The sequence below is a fragment of the Odocoileus virginianus genome, chromosome 15 (assembly GCF_023699985.2).
Source record: "Odocoileus virginianus isolate 20LAN1187 ecotype Illinois chromosome 15, Ovbor_1.2, whole genome shotgun sequence".
Lineage (NCBI taxonomy): Eukaryota > Metazoa > Chordata > Mammalia > Artiodactyla > Cervidae > Odocoileus > Odocoileus virginianus.
Window position 1 is genome coordinate 31,327,683 of NC_069688.1, and position 6,600 is coordinate 31,334,282.

At 41.2% G+C, this 6,600-nt stretch overlaps 1 long non-coding RNA gene across 1 annotated transcript; it reads left to right on the top strand.

The window, feature by feature from the left end:
• Positions 1 to 2,340: 2,340 nt before the first annotated feature.
• Positions 2,341 to 5,603, top strand: LOC139038395 (uncharacterized). The gene is made up of 3 exons (XR_011491359.1): positions 2,341 to 2,486; positions 4,211 to 4,290; positions 5,031 to 5,603. It is a non-coding gene; the product is annotated as an uncharacterized lncRNA (long non-coding RNA).
• Positions 5,604 to 6,600: the final 997 nt, after the last annotated feature.

The following is a 6,600-nucleotide window of genomic DNA, read 5'->3' on the forward strand; positions in this document are numbered from 1 at the left end:
CCTGCTACCCCATCCCTGGTGGCCACTAAGGGATTTTATGATTCAGCATATAAAGGCATAAAATCTCTTGGTAGAAAAAAAATATGGGACAGTGAGAGTGATGCACTGTGAGTGTAGGCCATAATGAGATGTGTTGTCTAACAAGAGCTTAAAAATCAGTGAGTGGTCTACATTTGAATATTACCATGGACCAGCCACTGAAAAAAAAAAAAAAACACAAAAAAACTTCATGATAAAACACCCTTCCTTAAAAAAACCTTTTGTGGTCTAGATCCTATAGGTTTTATGGTTATGTTGAGCTTTAATAATGCATATATTTTAAATTAGCTTGTGTTTATTATTCATCCTTTCATAAGCACTTAATTTTGCATGGAGATTATTTGAAGAATTTCTGTCACACTCTTGGTCTCCTACACACATGCAGATTCACGTATGTGTATTCAATTTTGAGGGTACGGTTGTGATGTTTTGAGCTCGCATTGGGTACAATTTGTCTCTCTACATATCCCTCAGTCTAAATAATAAAAGATAATATAGTTTTTCTTTTTTGTGTGCTTAGACTCAGGAGAATGCAAATTAAGACTAAAAGGAGATAACACTAAATCCCACAAGAATAACTAGAATTTAAAATAACTGAGAATGCCAAGTGTTGACAAGGGTGCAGAACACTGCAGGATAGCTTTGAGAAAATTATTTTTTATCTATAAGAGTTAAACATATTCATACTCTATGACCCAGCAGTTATATCCCCAGCTAAATATTTAACAAAAATGCAAATAAAAGAGATAGTATAGAATGCTAGAAACAATATCATTTGTAACTGGAAACATTTCAAAGAGTTGAATGAATAAACAAATTGTAGTAGATTTATACAATAGAATAACACACAGTAACAAAGGAAACACTGCTTCTCTCAAAACCTGGATGAATCTCATAAATATGACGTTGATCTATGAAAGCCTTATACAAAATGACACATAATTTATAATTCCACTTAAATAAAATTCAAAAACAGGAAAAACTGTTTGGTGGTGTTAAAATTAGGGGCAACTGGGGCAGCTTAAATATGGCCTGGAAGGGGCATGAAGGTGCTTTCCGAGGTTGTAGGAGTGTTCAATTTTTGACCTAGCTGATATGCACATGGGTGTATGCCACTTGTGGTAGATCAGTAAATTGTATCTTTATGATCTGTATGCCTTCCTGAGTGTATAATTCAACAAAATTTTTATTGAAAAACAGCTAACCATTATCAACAGATCTCACAGGCATTGCATTTTAGGGATATGATATACAATCTGATATCAGTAGACTCCTGAATTTAGCTGTAACACATACAGATGAAGTTCCCTTTAGGAAAACCTGAAACAAAGAAATCCATATTTACAAGAAAAATAAATGAAGAGCAGTGTTATTTATATAGTATTCAATGTACCCTTTAAGAAATAACTCTCTCTTTTTCTTGGTGCATTGAAATATAGTGTGATTTTCAAATATTTCATGTTAACACCCAGAAAGAAGTCTAGGTAATTTTTTAAAGTGCTCTAAGTATTTCCACCTTCCACCTCCCATCTGTATGTTTCTCTTCCCTGCATATTTATCATGTGTGTGCTCAGTCATATCCGATTCTTTGAGACCCTGCCAGGCTCCTCTGGCCATGAAATTTTCCAGGGAAGAATACTAGAGAGGGTTGTCACCTACTCCAGGGGATCTTCCTGACCCTGGGTTCAAACCCGAATCTCCTGTGTCTCTTGCATTGGCAGGTGGATTCTTTACACTAAGTGCCACCTGGGAAACCCTGCATGTTTATATTATGAAACTCTAATAAAATATCATCACCATCTTTAGTATCATCATCATCATCATTCCACTCCTTAACATCAACAAAGAGCTTTTTCGGATTGCACAATAAGCATCAGGGTTTAAGAAGGTAGATATGACTCACATTACACATGAGCAAGCAGGCTCAGACTGGCTGTAAGATTTTCATCATATCCCACTGCTTATATGAGGTGAAGCTGCACTACAGTCTGGTAGTCTGTTCATTAGCCCTTTATTGCAAACTTAGTCAACTGCCTTCATTGACAGCCACTGAGACCTATATGGTCCAAAAGAGAGAGACAGAAAGAAACAGGGAGAGAGATGTAAGGAAGGAGAAAGTGGGGGAGGGAGGAGAGGTTGGACGAGGGGAAGGAAAAAGAAAATCAAGTGGAAAAAGTCAAAATACATATATCAGAAGCATATTTGGTACTCAAGTATTAACCAGAGTCTGGAGCATTCATCTTGGAAAGCTGGCAGTTCTAGCCAGCTCCCCAGGCTTGGCAGTAGGAACCATGATACAGAAACAATCTGGTCTTTGTGCTGCTGCTGAGATGACTCTGAAATCTGAAAAGATTTGTTACTTGCTCAGGATTCAGAGTTCCAGGAAGGAAGCCTGATGGGCTGAGTTTGGGTTTTATGCCCACTCCCTTGCTACACTAAGGGGCCAGGTAGGATTTGAGTCCCTTCATTCCTGGGTGGAGGCAGTCACAGTCGGGGAGTTTCCCAAAAGGGATATTTGAGTATACATGTGTGCATGATAAGTTGCTTCAGCTGTGTCCCTCTGTTTGTGACTCTATGGACTGTAGCCGGCCAGGCTCCTCTGTTCATGGGGATACTCCAGGCAAGAATACTGGAGTGGGTTGCCATGCCCTCCTCCAGGGGATCTTCCTGACCCAGGGATTGAAACTGTGTCTCTTTCGTCTCCTGCATTGGCAGGCAGGTTCTTTACCACTAGCGCCACCAGGGAAGCCCCATTAGAGTATGGGACTTCCTCTAATGGGTAAGGTACGGTGTTGACTGGCGTTGGCTGTTGGAAGCTGGAGAGTCTAAGAATGGCAAACACCTTCAGCAATACTCATTCTCTTACTGGAGAAAAGACCACATATTTTTGCACAGTTCTGGAGGCTAGAAAGTAAACATCAAAGTTATGGTGAGGTTGGTTCCTTCTGAGATCTCAGAGCGCAAATATGCTAATTGTTTCTTTCTGTCCCAGCTTCTGCTGGTTTATTGGCCATCTCTGGCATTCCTCAGCTTGTAGATGCATCTGGATCTCTGTCTTCATGTTCAGAGGGCACTCTCTGTGTGTGTCTATCTTTGTCTTCATTCAAATTTCCTCTTTATATTAGTAGTAATCGTAGTAGTGTTAGTCACTCAATCATGTCTGACTCTTTGTGACCCCATGGGCTGTAGCCTGCCAGGCTCCTCTATCTATGGAATTCTCTAGGCAAGAATACTAGGGTAGCTAGCCATTCCCTTCTCCATGGGATCTTCCCAATCCAGGAATCAAACCCAGGCCTCCCACATTGCAGGTGGATTCTTTATGGTCTAAGCCACCAGGGAAGACCCTTTATATTAGTACACAAGTTGTTTTGGATTGCAACTCACCCTAATGATTTTATTTTACTCTGTCTTTGGAAAGATCCTATTTCCAAATGAGATCACATTCTGAGGTACTGGGAGTTAGGGCTTAAACATATCTTTTAGGGGGATACAGGAGAATGCTTGTTATTAATCATTAGTAATACTTTGTAGCTTGTAGTATCTTTTCCTGGGGGCCCAAAACCATGTTCCATACTGTTTCATATAGAGGAACAGCTTGGTTTGGGAGAAGGTCAGTAGTGTTGCTAGCCTTAAGACAATGCCAGGGAAGTAGATGTTTAATCTTGAGGTTTGACCTTTACTAATTCTGCTAAATTCTTGGTGTCAAGTTTACTGTAAAGTACAAAGTCCCTTCATAGAAAAGTACTGACTTTGTCATATTCTATTTAACATATTCATTGCATTTAGAGGTCTTATTTCCTCCATTTCAAACTCAGTTTTTCAAAACTTGTTTAAGATTTTGCTACTGTTAAAATGTTTTTGGTTTTTAGATATGATATCACTGGTATGGAGGTCTTCTAGGTTTGGAATTTAACAATAATAACTAACATCAGGGACACTTTGCATTTGGAAATTTTCTGTTTCAGAAAGCATCAATTTTCAAGAGTTCTGGCTGCCTTCTTAATTATTTTTGAACCCAACAAGTGCTCTTAAAAGGAAGTGACTTGTTCTTTAACTCTGTTTCTACCTGACTGATTGTATACTATGGCTTTGGCAAGTTTTTTTTTTGGATGGGCTTGAGAGCTTTACAAATAAATCCTAATGATCTTTACTGTTTATTCATTTTCTTCAGGTCAGGAATGTGCTGAGGTGTGCAGATAGTAAAAGTGGTGTGATGATGACTGAATTGGATGGCGAATGGAGGCTTCTCAGGTATCAGCCAGCCAGCAGGACCCGGGCTTTTCCCAGGGCAACAGAAAGTTGCTCTGTGGGCCAATAGCAAGGCTGAGAAATGGCCTGATCGCACCAAGGGCCAGTGCTGAGGCACCCCAGCGCTGCCAGGCCAGCCGGGCCCGGGCAGAGCCCCGCCCCCACTGCTGACAGCGCAGAGCAGCCCTGACAAAGGCTCCCTGTCGGCTCAGTACAGAGACCTCCCACAACTGCAGATGAAACAGAGGGAGATTAACACGCATTAGAAGCTAAGCAAATAACTTAGGGGACAATAATTTTGAACGCTTAGATATCTAGATCCTGACCTTTTAAAATTCAGTGCCAAGGTATGCACATATGATGCAGGGGAAGCTCTTAGTCCTGTGCGGTCTGTGCTGAAATAGCCCCTGCCTCCTGCAGGGCTCAGGGTCTAAATCTCACTTAGCTATCAATTCGCTTAGCCAGAAGTGTGCCAAATAATTTGTACATGGAGAGGGATGGGGGAGCCCAGAGTTTCACTGACGCGGAGGGAACTGAGGATGAGAGTTCAGAAACTGAAACCATGGTTTCTTCCTCTATTCTTGGCCCCCTTGGTGGCCTTTTGCAAGTCTGAAGGAGGAAATTTCCTTATAACAACAGAGAAATACAGTGTGGCCTAACATTGTTTCTTATGAATAGTTATCTTTATCCTTTTGAATTGGAAATGCTTCCGTAAACTATTCATATTGTTCATGCGGTTCAAGGGGTTCATGGGTGCTGGAGAAGACCCTTGAGAGTCCCTTGGACTGCAAAGAGATCAAACCAGTCAATCCTAAAGGAAGGCCCCTGATTGTTCATTGGAAGAACATGCTGAAGCTGAAGTCCAATACTTTGGCCACCTGATATGAAGAGCTGACTCACTGGAACATATCCTGATGTTGCGAAAGACTGAAAGCAGGAAGAGAAAGCAGGAGGGCGACAGAGGATAAGATGGTTGGATGGCATCACCAACTCAATGAACATGAGTTTGAGAAAGCTCCGGGAGATGGTGAAGGACGGAGAAGCCTGGTGTGCTGCCGTCCATGGGATTGCAAAGAGTTGGACATGACTTAGTGACTGAACAACAATTGTAAACTGTTAACGCTAACAGAAAATGTATTAATAGGTTGTGAAAGTCAGATGTAAAGAACAGACTTTTGGACTCTGTGAGAGAAGGGAAGCATGGAATGATTTGAGAGAATAGCATTGAAACATGTATATTGCCATATGTGAAAGAGATCGTTAGTCCAGGTTTGATGCATGAGACAGGGTGCTCAGGGCTGGAGCACTGGGATGACCTTGAGGGATGGGATGGGGAGGGGGGTGGGAGGGGGGTTCAAGATGGGGAACATATGTACACCCATGGCTGATTCACGTCAATGTATGCAAAAACCACTACAATATTGTAAAGTAATTAGCCTCCAATTAAAATAAATAAATTAATTAGGTTGTGAAAGCTAAAAGTGAGCATTTTGGGGGTTATTAGATAAAAAGTGTTAACTACCTGTAGAATATTAACATTCAGTAAGTGCAGCTGAATTATGCAATTGATTACTTTATTATCTTTATGGTATGAATTTACATTTATCCCATAAAAAGAAAAGAAAGAAGAAAAAGACTCTAGTTACTATTATCTTATATCTCTGAATTTGAACTATTGGAATGATGTGTGAAGTTGCTTCAGTTGTGTCCCTATGGACTGTAGCCCACTAGACTACTCTGTCCATGGGATTTTCCAGGCAAAAATACTGTAGTAGGTTGCCATGGCCTCCTAAAGGGGATCTTCTAGACCCAGGGATTGAACCTGCGTCTCTTATGTCTCCTGCCTTGGCAAGTGGGTTCTTTACCCCAGCTCCACTTGGGAAGCCATTGGAATGATGGTCGTTGCTAAGTAAGCAAAGTTAACCTTTGTGTACCTGCATTTTCCCTGGAGAATGGCATTTAGACCATCATAGGATAACCAACTAGTAGTCCAAATCTGTTCTGGAAGCCAGTTAAACAGAAAGAATGTCAGAAAATGAATATTCAGAAAATGATGTTCCCTTTACTCTGGGAAAGGAGTGCTTTGAGCAGCTAGGAGAGCAGCAATTCTCCTGCTCCTTTCTCTCTGCATGGGCTCCTGTTCAGGTTGAAGAACCACATTACTTCACAGGGGATGATGCAGCAAATACCAGGAAGAAATGCTGGAACAGGGAAACAGGACAATGATCTACTAGTGGGAAAGCACTGGTCACCACATGCTGCCATCCTCTCTGCCTGCCTTCTAGACCTTGTCTAACTCCTTGCCCATGGGTG